Source organism: Macrobrachium rosenbergii, chromosome 56 (assembly GCF_040412425.1).
Source record: "Macrobrachium rosenbergii isolate ZJJX-2024 chromosome 56, ASM4041242v1, whole genome shotgun sequence".
In the NCBI taxonomy this organism is placed as follows: domain Eukaryota; kingdom Metazoa; phylum Arthropoda; class Malacostraca; order Decapoda; family Palaemonidae; genus Macrobrachium; species Macrobrachium rosenbergii.
In genome coordinates this window covers 61,258,863-61,280,030 of record NC_089796.1, presented here as the reverse complement: position 1 = coordinate 61,280,030, position 21,168 = coordinate 61,258,863, and the positions used below count along the sequence as shown (strand labels likewise).

The 21,168-nt window shown below is 36.7% G+C and overlaps 1 protein-coding gene across 1 annotated transcript in view; it reads right to left on the bottom strand.

Annotated features, from left to right (window-relative positions):
- Nucleotides 1-20,296, bottom strand: part of LOC136836757 (plexin-B-like) — a 524,153-nt gene extending 503,857 nt beyond the window's left edge. The window contains 1 exon segment of the mRNA XM_067101308.1: nucleotides 20,157-20,296. The gene's annotated coding sequence lies outside the window, so the exon portion shown is untranslated.
- Nucleotides 20,297-21,168: the final 872 nt, after the last annotated feature.

Here is a 21,168-nt window from a genome sequence, read left to right as displayed (position 1 = left end):
TAATTTATCGAAGATGGAGAGCAGGTAACCACCAAGCCACCTTCTGTTAAGATGCAACAAAAGGCGATTCCTAAAGTTTGAGATACAAATAGAGAGAGAGAGAGAGAGAGAGAGAGAGAGAGAGAGAGAGAGAGAGCATCGTTTATAAAGTTAAAATATAAAACAAGCTTTACTTCAAGAAACAAATAACGAACGAACCCTTCGCTGGCTTCCAAGACGGACGCATGGAAGGCAGGCATCTTGTTTTGATCACATATAGGCTTCATCGACCTTAACAAATACCCTACAGCGAATGAAAAGAAATGCCTCAAGAGCCCTTCCATCGGCTTCTCTTCGACTTGGGCCAATACCTTAAGGCTCCTTGGTGCCAAGACGTCTAGAAGCTAACCGTATCTAATGGCAGAAGGGTGCAGCCCATGTCAAAAACTAGCCCTCTCAAAGGCTGGATCCGCTTTCCTAACCTACCCGCGGTCTTTGATGAAGGTGGTTAAGCTTTAATTAAAGGGTTTCTGTCCTTAAAGATAAAATAATAAGCCGCACCCGATTATCTAGACAAAATTACTGGCATGAAAATTCTAAGCCTACACACAAACTAGTAGCAACAAATTTCTTTAACACCGAATAATTGGTTGGTTTAACAATGGAATGTTAAGTAATCGCCCATTTATTCCGCCCTTCCTTAGCCAACAAAGTCATGACACACCCTGTCTTTTTTTTTTTTTTTCTTTTACATTTCATCCGTTTACTCAATTTCGTTTACGATATTTATTTTATTTTTCGAGGAAGAAAGCAACGTACAGTGAGTTTCCTTTATCAGGCACCAAGTTTGTTTGTACGCGCCTGAGAGAGAGAGAGAGAGAGAGAGAGAGAGAGAGAGAGAGAGAGAGAGAGAGAGAGAGAGAAAGGCTCATCTAGTTAAAGGATTCCACTATCCTCTTCATGTCAATCTTCATCATCACACAATGGGTTTGACTATTGACAAAAGCCATCTTACCGATTATGTACTTTACATCCACAAGACACTCCTTAATATTTCTCTGTGGGAACATGCAGGAGATGGCATCGGCATAAAGAATGTTGCATAAAAAATTCCAGGAAAAATACCACACAAGCATGTCGGTTTGTTTGGGAATTTTTATTCTTTTCATTTTTGGTCAATTCAATGGAATATAAAATAACGCCTGATAACTATCGGTAGGGCTAACTTGTTATCGAATCTAACTTTATACAAAATAAAGTTCTTTAAATGAATAAATAATCGTAAACCTTCTCATTAAAAATAGAATTCAATTATGTTATCCACCGGTACTTAGTATTTACTAATTGGAATTCTTAAAAGTTACCGTATATACCTTCTTTGTGACGAGATTTCGTAGTTACTTGCAAGATTTATGTGAAGTCTTTTCGATTTCAATAGCCATTCACACTGCAGCAAAGCCTTATAAAAGCCAACTTAAAGTTCTCGGACACGATCTCACATACCTAACAAATTTACCTTATATTCATAAAACGTAATAAGGCGAAATATAGTCATACAAATGAAACATCTTAGTTAACACTCATTCTATAAAATAACATTTTGCTTTTTTAGCAAAAATATTACTATGAAGAAAACTTCACTCAAGTTTACACCTACCATGGTAACGTCTCAAGACCTTCTGAAATATACTAATTTGGTCCATATAATTTTACTATGAAGAAAAAACTTCACTCAAATTTTACACCTACCATGAAATGTCTCAAGACCTTCTGAAATATACTAATTTGGTCCATATATATATATATATATATATATATATATATATATATATATATATATATATATATATATATATATATATATATATATATATTATAGACACACAATACATGGGGCGGCTAAAAATTCTCTCTCTCTCTCTCTCTCTCTCTCTCTCTCTCTCTCTCTCTCTCTCTCTCTCTCTCTCTCTCTCTCGCTGCCAAGCAATGTTTCCTACGAAACACTGCATCAAGGTTTCATACTGAATGGCCGCAGCCTCGGCAACGCATCCCAATTTAAAACAATAAGTAAGTCCAAGTAACTAACAGCTGGCCGTCGGAGCCATTATCCCACCGGTCTACATTTGTAGAGCATAAAAATAATCGCAATAGACATAAAATTCAAATGAGTGCCTATAAAAGCCTACATTATCTGGTGGGTAAATCCACGCACTTCTTAAGGCTACTGTATCAACAAGGCAAGTCACTTATGCATCATGCATAAGTTAAAGTACATACAGCCTACACACTGTACGTATACATACAGTATACACAAATTCTCACAAGGGGCAACATAATTCATTAACTTAATAACTTGTACTCTTGAATACTGATCATCATCACCAACCTCGAGCCGTATCTACTCCCTTTCGGAAAAACATTAAGAACTCTTTACCCCGTCAATCACGAATTACAGTTTTTTCCAATAACTAATTCATCTTTACCCTCACTTTTTAAAGATACTGTGCTTCTAATTTCACCTTGATAGTCTTAATTAACAACAAAGTTAAACTAAGCAGAAATCACTGCATGATAAAGGTAAAAAATCGAGCCAGGAATGTACCTGCCAGACGAAAGAAATGACTATCGGGCCACAACAAAGCGGTCTTGGTACAGACTACATAATATTAAAAGATATTAACATCTGGAAGACATATATCTTTTGCAAGTACACACCATGAACTTTAAAAATATATAATATTAAGGGATGTCAATGGCGTTGCTGCCAAGCTATTAGCTAGATGTCCAAAGTTTACCTCAAAGCAACGAGCAATAAACCATTAAATGTAGAGATAAAGAGATGAAAAACTCAAAATATTTAACTGATCAAAGCGACATTATTTTTGTGGCTAACTTAAAAACAGGACCAGACGTACATGGATGCGTTAAATTACGTAAAAAATGTGAGGATCTTGGAAGCATGGGATCTACCAGCTAAAGGGTGTAACATGGGTGCAGTCAGACTCCAAAATCATATTCTTACATATTCATCGCTAGATCAAATCAAGCTTATACCAAGGTCCAATCACATCCTACCTTTGGCATGAAGTGTATTTATCATAAGCACAAAACTCAATAACATATGCTAGGCATCAACTCTTCGATATATTCTTCCATCCAATAGATTTTAAATAAGCCTACTCATGTTCAAAATACCAATAGTATTCATGCAAAATTCTTGGAATAGTACTGCCCTAACAATTTTTGCACGTATTTCACTCTCCAAATAGGCTAGCCTATATCGGAATACCCAGCTACCCCTTAGCACCGTTATACCATACCCAATTTATCATCTTTGGAATTTCTCATGAAACTGGTACGGTATTCATCTTTTCCAACTTTAAATACTGTCGGTCTGAGTGCATCCGTAAGCGCGCATGCAGGCACGCACATTTTATTTAATACACATAGGCCTATATGTATAGGCTATATCTGTATATAGCCTATATATATATATATATATATATATATATATATATATATATATATATATATATATATATATATATATAGCCTATATATGAGACCTTTACCCTACAAGTTTACACTGGCGGCAGTGCAACACTTTACTAAAACTATACATACACATTTCTCCTCCTAGCCCTTCACATCCCTGCGCTTAGGGTACTTAGCAGTATGGAGTAAAAGATCTTAAAAGACGTTCAACAATCCCACGCCAACATTAAGAGACGGTCGTAAAAACAGTTCTGTTTGGTTGGACTTTATCTAATGTTTAGCTACCTGACCCATTTCATCCATTTAGCTGACCCTCCAGAGAGCATGAATACAGTACATAAAGTAGCACAGAGAGAGAGAGAGAGAGAGAGAGAGAGAGAGAGAGAGAGAGAGAGAGAGAGAGAGACTGTTGATGGAAGTTACAAAAAATATATATATAATCTTTATACTAAAAGATAATTCTACTCTCACTTTACTTCTAAGCTTCAGGAATAGGAGTCGAAATGCTTCAATTATGTATCGAATAAACATTTACGTTAGCATTTTAATTTACGTTCCCAATTACAATATCCAGCGTTCGGATAACCAAATAGGCTAATATGATGAAACATAACACCACTTTACTGACAAAGAAATATCTAAAATAAGCGTCAGCAACGAACGAAACAACTCCAAAAAATGCATATCGCACGTCTATATACTTGCTATTTAATTATAAATTCGTTGGCTCTAACAAACTTTAAAAAATTATATTCAAGTCATAAAAAGGTCACAGGAAATATTAATAAGTCCAACATTGACACAAACCTCATTACCTCCAACAAATTTGTAGAAAATAACATGACAAATAAAAGGGTAAATACATGTGAATAATCGTCAAACAGAAAAAATGAACCTATGCAATTCCGCTAAAACCATCTCAACCAAGATTATTGTAAAATGGGGAAAAATAGAATTCGCTAAAAACGCAGAAATTAATGGAAAATAAACAGGACAACATCAGAGGAACCTACCTCTAGACACACTGACCACATAATCATATAAATAGAAAGATGTTTAAATAAAGGAAAATACAGACAGAGGGAAAATTGTTAGAGGCAATACCACACTGCCGCTCTAACCGAGGAACTCGGGATTGTTGGCATACCCTAGAGGAGGAGGAAGAGGGAAGCTGCCCTACGCCGACGTACAAACAAGCTGTGTTACCAGAGAAAACGTTCGGGTGTTTACGTTTGTCTACTGTTGACATGCCACCGATGGACTATATAGCAAGATGTTTCAACTTAAGGACGACTAAAAAGGATTTCTGCGAACTACGCGGGTGATACGTCACTCCAAGAAAAAAAAGTGACTTGGTTACGCCTGCCTAAGTATCGGGAACATGCAATCAAAATGGTTTGTAAAACAATCTGGCTCCACGTCACTCGAGCTCAAAAGCGGACGGCAAGGAATGCTTTTAAAAATTCATGTTCCGAAATACCAATCTCATACTAAAAGAATGGGCGAAGAAACACAAAATACATAAATTATGCTGTATAAAAACATTCTACAATAGAGAGAGAGAGAGAGAGAGAGAGAGAGAGAGAGAGAGAGAATGAAGAAACACAAAATACATAAATTATGCTGTATAAAACAAGAACAAGAGAGAGAGAGAGAGAGAGAGAGAGAGAGAGAGAGAGAGAGGGGGATGGTTAATGCGTAATCTATTCGGGGTATGTATTTGCTGACATGGAAAAAATGTATATACAGAGAGAGAGAGAGAGAGAGAGAGAGAGAGAGAGAGAGAGATATTATTATTTTTAAAACAAAAATTAAAAAATTAAATCTCGGCTAAAGCCCATATATCTACCCTTTAGAATATCTAGCCTAATCCTTCCCTTTGTTGAAGTATCTTAACCCACTATACAGTGACGATGTGGCAAAATGACGTGTTACGGGAGAGGCCTACGGAACAATAACGTGTAATTAATGTCAACCCACAGACATAACACACGTGGCCTCCCACACGCCAACCGCCAATGTAGCAAAATCATACAAATTTGGGGACCCACGCCAGTACAACCTGTACTGTAGAGATCCCCCGCGAGTGTATAATTCAAAAAATGCATTACAAACCAATTCCTAAAAGAGAAATCACACCTTTTAAGGCATTTGCAGATGCTGTTTTATTTAAAAGTTTGAAACTTTCAGAATTTGGCATGTGTCCTCGATGTTTGGCTTATAACAACAACTTTCCATATTGGCCTAATAACTAAGAAGTACCGATCACAAAGAAGTATTTCACTTACATACCACGTTTGTTGATAATATGAACTTGTTTTCGCATAACTTGTACAATTAAGCTCAGCCAGGCTTTTGCACTTGCTACCCCATTTCATGTAGCCTAAAGGGCCGTACACACGACCAGTATTACTGTCATTATTTTGTGTACTGTCAGTAATACTGACGGTGTGTGCGTCATACTGAAGTACCATCAGTACCACAAAATGGTGGTTACTGACTTCAAAATCCAGTCATCAGTATTTGGGCGGGCCTTATATTACTGATGGTGTGTTCGTTGTACTGTCATTCCCATCAGTACTATCCAAGCTGCTGTGGTAGTTACAATGGCAAGAAAGGAAGAAGAGAAAATGGATCTTCAGGATTTTATTGCATTATATCGTCGCTTACCAGAGTTGTGGGATATTCGGAGTGAAAATTATATGAAAAGAGACATGCTTTCTCTTTATTCCCCAATAGCGACAACCTCTCGATGTCGGTCACTGAATATACTGACACTTCGCTCAGTAATAAATACTGAACGTGTGTTTAGTGTACTGACAGTACGGTACCATAATAATGACAGTATTTTTAATGACAGTGACACTGATCGTGTGTACGGCCCTTAATGAATGACTAGAGTGCTCCAGATCTTACAGACCTATAAACATATACGTCATTCTTCTTGTAGAATCCGTTTACGTAATGCATAAGCTACATTATCATATTTTCTCGTATGTTAATTACCTTGCGTGGTTTTCCCAGATTTTCCGTTTTAAAAACCTAAGTCCATAACATATAATCTTTACATTTATAAAGTACATAAAACTGTATTAGGCATGAAATCAATATTATTCAGAGAAAAGAAACTACTTTACAAAAACCGACAGGCCGAAAACATGCTTAAAGAGAGAGAGAGAGAGAGAGAGAGAGAGAGAGAGAGAGAGAGAGAGAGAGAAATACCCGTCTTGAAAACATGAGAGCAAATGAGTTTTAAAAGTTTCAATATTAACAAAGAAATTTTTATTACACTTCATGTTAGAATATGCTAACCCTGTGTCAATAGGGGTTCGTGCTCTTTACACCAAATAATGGGAAACAATAACTATACTACAGTAGGCCATGAAGACAGGGAATGTATCCGGCAGTAAAGGCACTGCAATTAACCCACCCAAAAGAGAAGCCAATCTGCCATCAGAATCGGCAAAACCAACTCTGGAGCAATCGGTCGGGACCCAACCGCCACCAGCCCACGTCACTAATATAAAACGCATAATGGGCGTCTTATTTCAATCTAACGCTATATAAACAAGATATTCCACTTTAATAGTGAGGCATAAACAAAACGACAACAATGAATGGCGGTCAACAAGATCCAACAACGCTAGATAAGCAGGCTGTTAAACTTTCTCAAATGACTCCACTAAAACTTTTAATGCCAAGACTTTTTTTGCGTTGTCTCTTTTTTTTTTACTCTTTCTCCAGTTTCTTCTCACGTTTTGTTTCCCTTCAATTCCAACAATGCTTCTGTTAACAAATATGAAAACAGATTCCAGTTATCACCATACAGACATAAACAATCGAGTTGGCAAGGGCCGAACTGCTTCAGGTTCAGTAAATATTGCCGTTAACATAAAGCAAGACACGAATGGCCTAAAATACTGTGCCGTCCAAATTAGAATAAATAAAAATGAACTCAGATGCTTAAGAATACTGGTCAAGGGAAGAACTGAAAATAGGTGAATCACGACCACTCTCAAATCTCAATGCATCGCATCAAATGCGAGAACACAACAAAGGCATTACTATCTTTGTCCATTAACCAATGAGATCTCTTAATGGGAAGCTGCAAAAAAATACCATACCTAAACTTCTAAAATATTCTTCGACCTACTCAGTCTTATTAAAACACACAGACAGCTAATCCTACTCTCCTAGAATATTTTACATATAAGATTTACTCCGCTTGGCCTCCTTAACAAACACGGTAAACCAACTACCGTTGCATTCATCCATCCATAATTTAAGACAAAAATATATTCAATGCTAACGGTAACGCCACCAAGAAGAGGTAAAACTTAACGACCTATGAGGTAACGACATTAGTCAAAGGAAAGAGACTGGAGGTACTCGTGAGGTTACGGGGTAGGGGTGGGGATGGCTGGGGAGAGCAACGACAGGCCGCGGTTAAGACGCTCCCGACCTAATGAAAGCTTACCGTAATTATTTATTTATTTACTCTACGCCAGAAACGACGAGTCGTGGCATACTTTCAATAACTGGAATGGCACGGGGGGCTTTCTGGATGCAGTTTTACGATGAATTATCAAACAACAACAACAACAGGGATTATCCAAACTAAATAAAAAGTTCAAGGGTCAATAATCGCACAATTTTACACCACAAAGGGCTGGATACAGACACGTATACATTCCTTTCGCGCCGTAGCACTGCCGCGAACAAAATTATTTTGGAGATCCAATATGCAACTTTTATTTTCGGATGGATTCAGGGTGTTTTTTAACAGTTTATCTAACCATCAGTTTCATGGCTAAAAACCTATGACTTTAACGTTAAATATCACTTATGGTGTTGAAAAAACTAAGCGAAATAGACTCCTTATTCCGTCAAACAACGAAATCACACATTTGCTTTGCGGAAGAGGTGTTGCTAAAGCCAATCCCTAATCCTACAACTACTCCTTTTTAAACATTAGTTCGGTTAAGAGAAAGTTTTCCCCCTACCTGTCCGAATTCACTCCTTACTTCGATTTTCTCTTATTCGAAACTTCTTACCCAGCCCACACACAAACATGTATATATATATATATATATATATATATATATATATATATATATATATATATATATATACACATATATATATATAATATACACACATATAGTACATATAGCCATGTAGTGTTGATGTGAAAAAATTATCCATAAAACACCACTTTCTACCACTAATATTAGGTTTACTTCAAAACAAACCACCTAGGCTACCTTCGAGGAGGGGACCTAAGAACAACTAATCTGAAGCAATTTATCTGTCAACATATTAATACAATAGAATTATGCATGCTTCGCAAGCCAAATATCAGAGGAAAACACTTTCAAAATGGTACTCACGGTTAAGGATTGCGGCACAAACAAATATGACGAACCCAAAACCGGGAAATTCTCGTGTAAAATAAACTAAATTAAAGCATACAGACTAACATGAATATATCAACCCTTTATTACTGTATGGTAGATAGATATTTAATAACTGTAGGTTCCGTCACCTAACAACCATGAAACTAGTAAAATTGATGCCGCGGTGCTTTTAATTTTAAAATGCCTGCGAAGATATAAAGGAACCACTAAATCATGAAGACAGTGTTTGAAGGAATAAAAAAAAATACAATTCATGTCTAGCCCATGGCCTTTTTGAACAGCAGATTAGACTTGGGAACAATTAAAAGTGGTAAACCGTGAAACTGCATCAAAAGCATTTCTTCTAAATAACAAAATACTATAAAAATCAATCTCTAATTGAAATCGCAGGCATCGCAAACAATTGAGAAAAACAAGATAAATATCATTAACAAGTTATAAAAAATACATGTAGGTTACACTGCATCTGCCAGAAATATAACGAGGAAAATAATTCTCTATCGCAAAAGCGCCAAGACCCTGACGTAAAACAAAAATGCTTATTAACAACAACAACAATAATAATATTCATTATTTTTATGACAATCACCTCTGCAACTTAAAAAGTTTTTAAACATGGAGTTAGGTACAGACTCGACAAACACCACCAACGGGGTCGCATGACACCTGGCTGCTATAACGTCAAGCCGAAAGACGTTACACCACGCAGATGCTTCAAAGAAAACAAAAACTTGAGCTCAACAAACGCCAGGTTGATGGATAATATAAAACAGACGGAAATATTAATCGTCATCTCAAAAGCCTGTCACAGATAAAGCAACAACATGAAGGCCGTTGACGAGCAAGAAACAGTACAGGCAAGAACAATATCCTTGTGTCCAACTATGAAACCACTATTACAGCATAAACAAAGCCCCCAGATTCGTGCACAAAGTGGATAATAAACAAAACTGTAGATAAACGCAGTACCATGAGAAGTGATGAAGTAAAAACCGCAGGTTTTCACGCTCCTGATGGCGTCAGGAGAGATGCACTCAACACCCTAGGAATTTTTCTGCAACAACCTTCTTTCCTTCGTTATTGCGAGTCTGGAGCCGAACAGATTAATGGCCTTTTACCTAATTATCTAAATGACACAACACGCGCGTTGTTAGTTACAAAATCGCTGGCAGTTAATAATTTGATATATGGTTCTGTATTTGATATGGAATCGATGCCACTGCGACTTGAAATCAATCACAGTTTTAACACTAAAGGAAGGAGGCATGACTAAAGAAAGGCGACGCTCGCTAAGGGCCAGCCCGACGAGAAAAACGCATCACAACCCGGGAGTCCCAGTCAGTGCCCAGAGGCGTCAGGGTTTATGACAGAGGCAGCCTTGGCAATGAAGAAGCTAATAGACAGGCAGTTCTCACTCCTAATCACAATAAAACCCCTGGCCGCTTTGTATTGGGATGGCCCCACACTAAAAACCCAACAATGGAAACTAACAAACTAAGAAGAACAGTTGCTAACTGCCATGACTCTTAAAACATTGGCGATGCCCTGATGATAGTATAGTTTACTATATGTGGCTGAGCTCATTCTCCACACCATTTTGTATTATTCGAATGCTGGATTCTGTATTAAACTCTATTTCTTATGCCTCATTTCTTTATTACTGATGGGAGGCAAGGAAGAGTTCATGGAATGTTCTCTTTACAACTTGCTTCACCACAGGTGTACAATCAAATGCAATAAAAATTGGTCAAAAGACTCTACAATAAAGGAAATCCACATGATTGTGTAATCTGTACAGGTCCTCCAAAAAATTCAACTAAGACTAATGAGCCTTCTTAATTTGAAACAAAATGACAAATGACCAAGAATATGACCAATTTTGTATATGCTCATACTTTCATAAATTTGTTCAACAGCGGCTGCCATTCCGAGCACACCGCATTAACTACTATAAACAACTTTTATTGCTACAAAAAGTATCCTGCTACTCCTTATGCCACATATTCTCAGGTTTTAAGAACCCCAGCCATCCGATTTGCATTTGGGCTGTGGCCAAGAAAACCCTGTAGTCCCAATAATCTTACCATGTTTACTCAAATAAATATGATTAGGATTAGTATAAGAGTACCTGGCAAGAAAACATTTGCTATGGTTGTTAATTATTGTAAAAAAGTGATGAGTACGACAAAAGTTAATCTCAACCAAGGGTACTATCACAAAATTTTATAACGGCAATGATCGTCAATAATAATAATAATAATAATAATAATAATAATAATAATAATAATAATTTATTTTTCAGCTAGAGAACATAGCCTTTGCAGATACATTATTCAGGTGCAGTTTGCAAACGAATTTTAGAAAAAATATACGAAATGCCTTTATATTGCTATTTAGCCACCATTTTTTATTTTCTTTTAAAGTTTATCCACTATTCAATATTTACAGACATAGCCTAGTAACGTTTAAAAATTCGTATAGTATTATGCATATAAAATAAAGGAGACATTCCTTATTCCTATATATACTGAAACTGATTGTAAAGTTTAAAAGAATAAACCTATGGACGAATTCAGCATAATACACCCCAAAGAACAAAATCTCCCCTTTCTTCAGCGAAAACATGAATGAGGGCGCTAAACATCGAGGATTACATAGAGCAAGGAAGCCCAGAAATGCAAGGAAACCATGTAAACGGAAAGCGCACTTAGTGGAGCATAAAATACGTCGTGTCCTTAAAAGGTTCAAAGGCCAGACATAAAGTTTGGTTAACTTAAGATTTAAAATGCCCCAGGAATTCTAGGGAGCTATACATCACCGGCGAAGAAATTGTTTAAACAACCAGTTCTCCTCCAAACATTAATACATAAAAATCCCTCTTAATCGTAAACTGTTCTCGAAACTTTAAAAGAAAACCCTTTCTCTATATGTAAAATGTTACAGTGACAGAAATAGCTGGGAGACGCAAACAATAAAAACATTCTTGTTCATTTCTCCATGACACACCAATGTTATTCTAGCGATGAACAGTGAAAAAGACACACTAGCACAATTAGTCCCTTATATTTTCAATCTGAATTTCACGAAATAAGATAAGTTAACAAATAGTCGAAGTTTTTACCCGTAAAAAATCTACTCATTCCTCCAAAGTTATCAAATTCCAGCGAACCTGAGGAACATTCGTTCTCCTCAAAAACAAAAGAAGAAAGAACGATGTCGATGGGTACATTCCTCAACGTACCTTTCTCTCTCCCTCGTAACACAGAGAGCGCGCTACAGGCCAGAGAGAGAGAGAGAGAGAGAGAGAGAGAGAGAGAGAGAGAGAGCGCAACCTCACCCCCACCCCAAAAGGTGGATGCACAGTGCATACGCGTGATATATATGTATGCGTAGTCAGAGGCGCAGGAGTTCCATTCCGCCTGCAAAGGCAAGCAAGCACTGTCGACTTGGGGCAACGCACGGCGATATGCACTCAGTCGCTCCTCTAAAGGTGGAGGAGCCGGAGGAGGAAGAGGACGGAAATCGATGCCACAAGATTTTTTTTTCTCTCTCATCTCCATTTTGGGCTGCAGGCACCCTAAATAACTTTCAAAAGATGGACCTCTCGAAGCAATATTTATGCATAGATAGGGATATGAATAATGGTCCCAATAAATGTAGAGCATACGAATTAATTGCAATAGTAAAGAAAGACAGAACACAAAAAACGCATGTGTATGAAGAAACATCTGAAAAGGCCTTTCTTTCGTACTGCTCCGGGCTTAACACCTGACGTATCAAATTCCGTCCTTGAAACGTTACCAAATAAGCCGTAGCGAATCATCCTATTCAATCAAGAGAGGTTGTAATCAATCAAACTTGTTACAAAGTCTAAATAAAATTAAGCGTTACCACATAGATAAATACACACGAATCATCCTATATCAATCAAGATATATTGTAATCAATCATTTTATATTTATATTGTATATCGAAAAAGAAATATAAAGTCTATAAATATAAATATACATATATATATATATATATATATATATATATATATATATATATATATATATATATATATCTTAAAAGGAAAATTTGAGATGGGTCTATGGAAAAGAATCCAACTCCCGATTCCATGCAGGTAATCTGGGTGAGATCTGACCCCATGCCTACCTCCATCCGTTCCAATACCCACTACAGTCGGCCAACGACCAGATGTTAGCTTCTTTACCGGGAATCTAACCAGCACCCTCCTAAGCTGATGTGGCATACATCCTATCCACTTAAATAATAGTGCTGCAAGCCTTGCAGGGTAACTGTTTAGTAACGGGCGACTTAACACACCCAAATCCGACGTAACTCTCATGGAGTAAATAAATTGTCACCGACCGATCAATTAACGAAGCGGTTTAAATCTTGATGCAATTCTCTGCGAAATTTAGCGTTCTAAAAATTAATTTTAACAATGCCTTATTTTGAACTTGTCGCTACTGAGGTGATAATTGTGGAGTAAGAAAAACCAATGGAAAAGTGAAGCACACGCTCACTGAAATAATAATTTGAGAGAGAGAGAGAGAGAGAGAGAGAGAGAGAGAGAGAGAGAGAGAGAGAGAGAGAGAGAGAGAGAGAGCTGCGATCGTACTTTAAATATAAAATTAACAATTGTTCAACAAAACAACAAAAAACTCTGGCAAAGTAAAAAATACAATTGCAATGAGCAGCTCTCTTTAAAAGCTAGTTTAATATTTAACCTCTGCACACTTTTAACATCCTATAGAAAAGCCTGCTAAATTTTATTTGTGTTTGTAAGTAACAGAATGCCTCCACGTACGCTAATTCTAATTAATTCCGTTTAAAATGCATTAAGGACTGCACCTTTTTTTATACAGTTAACCTTAAATCATTAATTTCCCCTGAATAAGTTGCTGACTACATGTTTCAATAATCAGAAAGAACCTCAGACTCGATAATAAAATTATTCTATCGCTATCAACATTCAATATGCGATATTCAATGAAACTAAGAGAAACACGTAAACATAAATTACACGGTCTACTAACCATGAAAATTGTGAATCAAGTACCCTAAAGTGTTAACAGACTTTATTTATTACGTAAATTTAAATAATGTCGCTCTCCCCATCAAGAAAATTTATCTAATTTAATTTAACCCCTTCCACTATAATGATAATGAAATCCTCTAACATTTCGAAGATGTAGTTATATTCTCAATTGGAATTAAATGTGGCGGAAGGTATTTAATAACATCTTTCGCGAATACGTTCCGTAGGCTTTAACACATAGGCTACACGTTACCAACTTATAAAACTTCAGTAACTAATTACTTATTTCTTGTAATCTGTCAAGCACGGTAGCTTCAAAACACAGGCTGTGTTACACCACCAAGGAATCAAGGTCACCAAACCTCAATTGGTAGCTCAGCTACTGTGCCATCCAATCTACAGCAACGTAAGAGGAATTGTATTTTACCAATACGTTCGTCGAGGTGTGGAATTACTTCCCTCTGTTACTCGAATTCTTAAAACAAGGGTACAAAGGCCACCATTTTCTTTTAATTCCTTTCCTTGTATACGGTATGAACCTACAATAGGAGGACCATACAAATCCAAAGTTCGTAAAAAAAATGTCGATGATCTCTGGATGTGTCCTATGAGATTGCTAAGGAACATGGAAACTGAATGATATTTTGAGTTGGATTCGAAAGAGAATCCATTCATTTTTACCTTTCCGCACCACCCGAAAGTATTTTTTAGTTTCATATACTGTATGTGCTTCTTATAAAAACGGTCACCGTTGGACCCTGAAAGCAATGAAAGGCCAAGATTCCAAATGTTCACGTGAATTTCACTTTCAAGATCTAAGCAGACTAATCGTACCAATCTAAGAATCACTCCTAGCAGACCACAACAGAATAGCTTGAGCATTAAAGAACCGTGACAAGCAACTATAACAGTCAAGGAACTGATGGCGGCGACAAAATACTATAGGTAACCTATCACGGATGACAAGAATAACAAGCCAACGATGGCAAATTAAAAGCAAAAGACGTAAATATAACGAAGGAAAATACACAGCAAGTAGTGTACTCAGATTACCTACCTATATTAAATGTACGGTAACTCATATCACCCACCTAGGCTATACTTCCGATACTATATTTACAATAGCAATAATCGAAACAGATGGCATAGATGAAAAAAATTCCACAAAACCAAGGATTTATTCAAATGAAATCCAGTGGATTAAGCGAGTATGTAAGCCTACTACAAAAAATTAAAGTAAATCCAACATAGGCACAAGAGTTATCCGAAACGACTGTTAAGCCTACCAACCGTGCAAAAGATCTTACATCCGATAGCCCTCAACTCTGCTGACATTCCTAGCATACTGAGCGCTGTACACACGGGACTTACAAAGCTCCGAAGATCGTAATGTTTTTAGTATGAAACAACGATACAGGAAAGGTTGAATAAAATGGTCTTTCGAAAAAAACTGCTGCCCCTAAGACAATGGTGTCATGCAAATCCAATTTCATAACCCTCGAATATTTGCTGAAAGGGCAACTGCTAGAATTAGCTGTGCCATTTCCGAGCTAGTGATATAGTGCACGCAAGCTTCGTTAAACGGAATATCTGGGTGTTTGTGGAGACGCCTTCTGAGATACCGGTACTGAATGCTACCAACAAAGGTCAAACAGGAAACGACCTATAAAAACGAGTTACCACAACAGAATTCCGAAGTTAGCATTCCAGGAGTGCCGATCAGACATAAACACCGACTTCGTGCGACCCTTGGGTCATTTGAAAAAGAAATCTAAAGACTACCGTATAGTTCAACATTCTACAGCGAACTCGAACTATACAAGGGCATTCTTTGCATGGCTTCTCCACCCCCCCACTCTAGACAATACTTTTCGAAAAATCAATCAGGAAACCTTGCACGCGATACACTAAATGCTGATAAAAAGACTACTACTGATATAACCACAATGAATAATGTAGTATCAAGTTCAGCAAGAATAAAAGTTAAGCTTTCATTTCCAGCACTTCCAAACACTAAAATGGATCAACAAATTATATAGCTAAGATAACCATCTGTTGGCAACACATTCGTGGGGTAATTTAAGCTCCTGTAGTTTTTACAATACTTTAAGCATAGCTTTTCTAGGGAAGATAAATACAGCCACAACCTTGCACAACCTTCTATGCATAACACCCTAACAAAAAATAATAATAAAAACTACAAAACAGACAAAATTAACTTCAACATTTAACCATAATTTCCAATCAACATTTTGACATTAAAGTATTTTCGCTAACTGATCAACTAGCCTATATAAGACAACTATCACATAGGCTACATGTTGGCAAATTATATCTTACGTAATTTCCTCCTTAAAAAAAAAAACAGCAAATATAAATGATGAAAGAACATTACTAGCACTGTAGACTCCAGATTTCAAAACGGAGATTTACTTGTAAACAAAAGAAAAAAAAGTAAACTTCCGAGATCTAATGAAAAACTAAAAACAGACATATCCACCTTAAACTATCGTGAAACGCCAGGCGTGCACGTTCATACAAAATATGACAATTCATGCCGTACCCTATTTTAGCTACTGGCTCTACCTAAACATGATGAAAATCATCAAAAGCATTCCCATAAAGGTGAATTAGGACACGACGACCTAACTATGTTCACCTGAGTAACCATGCGTTTCATACTAAGCCTGGAGAGAATAGGCCTAAGCTCATAAAGGGGTTAGACACGAGTAACAGGCGCTTGGAAAATGCCACCCGTGCCCAGGACGACCAACAAATCGGGATTCAACAACAATTACCCCAACACAACTAGAATATATTACACTGGTAAGCATACCAACGAAACTGATATATATATACTACTAATAATCTGTAACTATTACATATGAAAACGATAAAAAAAAATGTCAGGAGTTAATGATGCTCTACCAATCGTCTAAATGAAAATACTGCCATCAAATAATGGGGGGGGAGGGGAGTTGTCCAGCATCGCATTCAACTCGCTACGAAATGAGAGAAAAAACGGAAACTCTTGGTGAAGATGTGCCTGCGTCAGCGACCCCAGTGATGGCGCTCCCTCAGTTGGTCCATTACAAAGGGCTAACAGGATTTGCCTCCCGCTAATTACATTACACTGTTTATCCCCACCTTCACAGAATAACCAAGGATTCCCAAAAACGACTGGAGGGGATACAGCTGCTCCAGAATTACTGGAACGGTGCTACCATCTGAAACCCAAGTACTGTTGTTACTTCCATTAGAATACCTAAAAGCCAAAACGGCAAGGTGTAGCAGGCACTATCCTGGCCTAATTAGCCTAGTGCACATAACTTTTCTTTTCAGATGTTCTGTATCTCTCTTTAAATATACATAAGCTATACATATATAGCCTATATATGTATATTTATATTATACATATCCATAGCCTATACATATACCGGTATATGTGTGTGCGTGCCTAGAACACTGGGTATAGGCTACATCCTGACTGGATTTCATGGTACATCTGCATGCATGCACACGTGCGCGCGCGCACACACACACATACAAGCTGAGAATGACAAAATGTAGCCTACATGGAGAAACCCCTTGTGATGAGACTTCACTGTATTCTGAATAGTATAACCATTGCACTGGCAAGTAACGCGAAATCCCCTCCCTGCAAGGGAAACAAACCACCTTTTCGTTTAGAAATAATAAGAAAATATCCCTTAAACTAAATACGTTACATTATCATACAAAAACTTATAAGCTACGCCTACTTAATGTTAGCATCTCTTAATAAAGTTGGAATACTCAATTTCACATATAAACCATGCCCAATGGAATAATACAATAATACAAACTTTATTACCTTAATAATACGGTAATACTGAAATAAGGTTCAGTGAGATGAAAACGCGATCAAATAAGTCGAAAGCCTTCCAGAGATACACGGGGGAGATATGAATTAATGGATTATATCAAAAACTAAACAAGGAGCAAATTAGGCAAAAAATAAAACAAATAACGACCGCCGGATACATGGAAGCTTGGTATCTGTCAAACTTTGCTTAGGCCTATGTGTTGTGTCATTCCTGCAAAAAAGCCTCTCTTATCTACCCATCATAAGTAAGTAATGACTGCAATCTTTAATTTATACCTCGTTAACATACAATGTCATATGTTTAATTTTACATCTAGTCATATTCGTTTCATGATTAAAAACGGAAAAAAAGGTGATTCCTCCTCTCCCTTTTTCATACTATTTTTTTTTTCAAAATTGCAAATACAAATTGCTCTGAGGGTATCTCAAATGCTTCTAAGTTAGAGAAAAGGGCAGGATAAAGACAAGGCTTTTCTTTATTACTTGAACAAGAGTAAGTGCCGGTACCACAAAACATCCAGACACGATGCTGACGAATAACGATATCACGACATTACTAAAGCTTTATTGGTTAGAATAACAACTGATGCTGTCTTGGACAAATATCCCTTAACATAACAAAAAGCTTAAAAGGTAAATGTCAAAAATACGAAAGGTGAAAACAACACCTGCATAAACTTATAAAACTCGGGCATGCATTTACACTAGAAAACTGAAAATTACTTCTCTATGCTTTGCTACAAAACACACAGCCTAAGTAAATCTAATTGATACGTTGCAAATGCGTTCAGATATATGCAAAAGCATGATCTTAGCGCAACAATAACTGATAAACGGAATTAGTTTATTTAACACGTGAGCTTAAAGATAACGTGGCGACAAGCAGGGTTAGCGCATCAGGTTAAAGCTACAAAATATCATATTTAATTTTCATTGGTTCTAAGGTGAGGCTCCTAGTAATACATGCATACTGCGGATTACGTAGTAATTCTCTTGGTTTCAACATTCCCAATTTATCGAAACATTCACAGAAACATGAACCTAACAATTGTCCCCAGAAAATTTTGCATCGCTTGGTAGAAAAAAATGTTGAGAAAACTTGCGTGTGTGTGTCTCACGACAAATAACTAAAAAATTATTTGAACAAGTACATAATTCATCCTGTATGACCAAGGAATACTCCCGTACCCCCATCACGAAAATATGGTAGCCTAAAGCATACCTACCAGACAACTAATACCTCAAATTTCAATGTAACTCTTAGTCTAACGAAGACAAACAAATAATATTACGTTTATTATATTTGTATATAGCCTAGGCTATATAAATTGCTCACGACTAGGCTATACTTGGTGCTTGATGATCAACTTTTTTGTCACAATATTTTGCTTCACTGTTGTGTAAGAAGCCTTAACATGCACCTTCGACGGTCATATTTGGGGCAATGTGAGAGTTGGTACAAAAAACATATTTATATATTATCTACCACACAATCCCCTTACTAGGCACAGCACAAAATAGACAAAACACTGCAGATTTAGCACAGAACTGCACATACTAACAATCATTAAAATTATCAAGTATGCTACATAAAATTATCAAGTACGCTACTACATGAGTCGGGTTAATCTTAAAATGTACAGTACTACAGACAGTATCTATTTTCCCCTAAGGGTACTTTCACATAAACTTATGTTATTTGAGTAATCACAAAGCTGTGCATAAATATTAAAAAAATTTGGAAAATTATGTGGATCTAGGCTATATACTGATGAGGATTTTTTGAAGAGGCCTATAAAGTGTCTTTAATTGATTAAGTGTAATTAAATTTACAGTGACTGTGAGATAACTCAGTATTCAGTAGTTCTAAAGTCAAATAATCAATATATATACGCTAAATCACACAACTGTCTAAAAAACATAGGCCTACATTCTAAAGATTAAGATTTTGCCTTCATGCCATGATCAAATGTTTTCCTAAAGCCAATTTGTGAATTTAAGGAATATCTCGACACTGGTCTACAAACTATGATAAGACTATATACAGTACATGATTAAATTTCGAGCAAAATACCTTAGGCCTAAGGAAATTATAATAAAAGTAAAATCCTTTCATTCAAAATACAAGTCACTCTGGCAAACGTTCATCTACGTATCTAAACACAGAAAGCACCTTAAAAGTTAATCATCTAAAGCCACGCCAAGACACAAAGAAAAAAACAAAGAATTGTGAAAAGTTCGAAACTAGAGTCGGGCAGTTCGGGGATAAGAGGACAGGCCATGTGGTTCGCTCAACTCCATAATCCGGACTAAGCACTAAACCTAAACTACGGAAACTCAAGAGCGAACGTACCTTATCATACAATCCATCACTTCGTTACGAAGAAAAGTCAGTCAGAGAAATGAGAAAATGGAAAAAACAATGGTCAATCTGAGCGAAAACTTCCCTCTTCGACGCTACGCTACGGACGCCACTTGGGTTTATAACTTGGAAGAAGTTTTCGCTCGGGACACGGAGGGAGAAAACTTCTCGTGGGGGGAGAGAGAAAAACTTGTTTTAAACACCGGTCTTATCAAATGTGATTTATAAAAATGGAAATCGCCACTGACACCAATTCCTTCGATTCACTTTCACACTTCAATGATCACCAACGAACCCAAGAGGGCAAATTTCAATTTCTTTCAAAAAAGGAGATTTCAGCGGAGTAAATAGCACAGCGCGGGATCGCAAGACACTAAGCGTACGTCCACCCTCAAAGCTTGCCAAACGCACACTGACTCGCATTGGTCTTGAAAGTAGTGCTGAGACTTCTCTCTCTTCGCCCGGGCCACTCACCGAGCATCATCATCGCCCTACAGAACTTCGGGGGTTTTCGCTAAGTTTGGAATACCACAAAGATAAAGCTTTCTCAGCAGTTGCTTTCAGTCGTGAATTTCAAAATGCTTTACATCGTGATAATTTTAGATACACATTCATCGAATGCTTTTAATTTTTTGTTGATACAACGATATTAACTTTTTTCATTTGGATGTTTGAATTCAGATTTTGGATATGAATTCAAACATCCAAATTTATTTATTATCATAGTTTTCAAATATAAGCTACAAACCGAAAGGATCTAAATAATACGTACGAATTCCATGCCAACCGTTTAATTTAATATGACCAGTTAACAAGAAATGATCTAATGAGTTTCTGCAATCCAGATATTACAAAGTCTATATATACTGTATATATATATATATATATATATATATATATATATATATATATATATATATATATATATATATATATATATATATATTTATATATATATATATACAATATATACTATAATTGTAAGACAGCGTGATAAAGTTCC